Source organism: Callorhinus ursinus, unplaced genomic scaffold (assembly GCF_003265705.2).
Source record: "Callorhinus ursinus isolate GAN/ISIS: 27379988/994484 unplaced genomic scaffold, GSC_fseal_2.0 scaffold9, whole genome shotgun sequence".
Lineage (NCBI taxonomy): Eukaryota > Metazoa > Chordata > Mammalia > Carnivora > Otariidae > Callorhinus > Callorhinus ursinus.
In genome coordinates this window covers 21,683,050-21,685,159 of record NW_027397071.1, presented here as the reverse complement: position 1 = coordinate 21,685,159, position 2,110 = coordinate 21,683,050, and positions in this window count along the sequence as shown.

The window sequence follows — 2,110 nt, the reverse complement described above, 5'->3', positions numbered from 1 at the left end:
CCATTCCCTTCCACTACCCTGTCCTGAGCAGATGTCATTAACTGGTGCATTCTTTACCTCTCCTCCCATTCCAGCACTACCCAGGTCCAACCCTACCCAGCTTCTAAGATCAGGTCAGTCAGGGTGGTATGGCTACAGACATTTTTTAGCTCCTTTATTGCTCTTCATTCCCCCAAGATGAACTTGTGTCTGCTCTTCTATTTTCTTGCACAGAAATACTCTTGCTTAGGCCACCAGACACCTCCTAGTGGCAGCATCCAATAATTTTTAGGCAGTATTCGGATAGGTAGTGAAAGATCCTTGACAGATAATGTGTTTGGGATTTAGACCAGAGTTGGCAAAACTTTTTCTGTAAAGAACCAGATAGTAAGTAGTTAGGCTTCTCGGGCCACATGATCTCTCTCTCTCTCTCAACTCTACTCTGGCAATGTAGCGCGAAAGCCTACAGAGAAGATGTAAATAAGTGGGTAGGACTGTGTTCCAATAAAACATTACTGATGGACACTGAGATTTGAATTGCACATAATTTTTTATGTGTCATTCAGTATTCCTTTCCTTTGTTTCCACAGTTAAAAAGTGGAAAAACCATTCTCAGCTCGTGGACTATAGGACAATGGGGGGCAGGTGGGATTTGGCCTGCAGGTTATAGTGTGCCGACCTCTTTTTTAGACAGACCTGAGTTTACACAGCGGCTCTCTTAGCTACTGGCTTTGCCTCCTTGGGTAAATTAGTTTACTTCTCTGTGTTTCAGTTTTGTCAGTAAAATGGGGACTGCAGCAACTTCATGAAGTCTTTGTGAGCATTAAATCTGATAAGGTATGCAAAATATACAGAGAAGTAATTGTTAGTTGTAATTTTTTTGTAAATAGTCACTATAAAAGTAACAAATTGTTAAGTAATTAGTAATTAACCTAACCTGACATCTCTTCCTAAATTAGTGTAGCTGGCCTCTCCTTTTTTTATCAAAATGGAAACAGGTTTCTTATCAGATTAAAAGTAACACATGTTCTTTAAAAAAATAAAGTAATATGTGGTGCCTGGGTGGCTCAGTCGGTTAAGCATCCAGCTCTTGATCTCAGCTCCAGTCTTTTTTCTTTTTTTTTTTTTACGATTTATTTATTTATTAGAGAGTGAGAGAGAGTGCATACGTGGTTGGGGGGGAGGGGCAGAAAGAATCTCCAGCAGATTCCCCACTGAATGCAGAGTTGAACCTCGTCTTGATCCCATGTCCCTGAGATCATGAGATCATGACCTGAGCTGAAACCAAGAATTGGACGCTTAACAGACTGAGCCACCCAGGTGCGCCTCAGCTCAGGTCTTAATCTCAGGGTTGTGAGTTCAAGCCGCAGGTAGAGCTCCATGCGAGGCATGGAGCCTATTTAAAAAAAAAAAATAGGGGCGCCTGGGTGGCTCAGTTGGTTAAGCGGCTGCCTTTGGCTCGGGTCATGATCCTGGGGTCGTGGGATCGAGCCCCACATCTGGCTCCCTGCTCAGCAGGGAGCCTGCTTCTTCCTCTCCCTCTGCCTGCCACTCTGCCTACTTGTGCTATCTCTCTGTCAAATAAATAAATAAAATCTTAAAAAAAATAAAAAATAGAGTAATACGGAAAATACAGAGATAAAAAGAATAGTAAGAGAATAAGATCAACACATAGGGTTAATTCCACAGTAATCCTCCAATATAGGCACCATCACCTCTTTTATTTCATATATGAGGAAACTGGGAGTCAGAGGTATTAAGTAATTTGTCCAAAGTTATCATTTATATAATATTTATTTGCCTTTTTATTGTCCAGAAGAAAATTTTTCTTTGGGGGAGATTGTGTTTCTTCTATCCCAAACATGTGGTTGTGGTAGAGTGGAGGCTAATCAAAATTCTCGTGTCCTTTGGCCACAGAGTCAGGCATTTGTATCAGAAAGGGCCGATCATCATGCCTTTGGTCCTGTGGCTTACCGTACGTTTCTGTCATGGTTGGCCATGTGATCCAGGCTTGTCCAAGCAGTGGCATTTTCTGGAAGAATTTCAACTGAAGCACCAGGGAAACTCTTTTCTCTCTGGCCTTGTAGCTTGAAGAAAGTATTTTTATCATTGTGTTTGGCCATGGATTGAA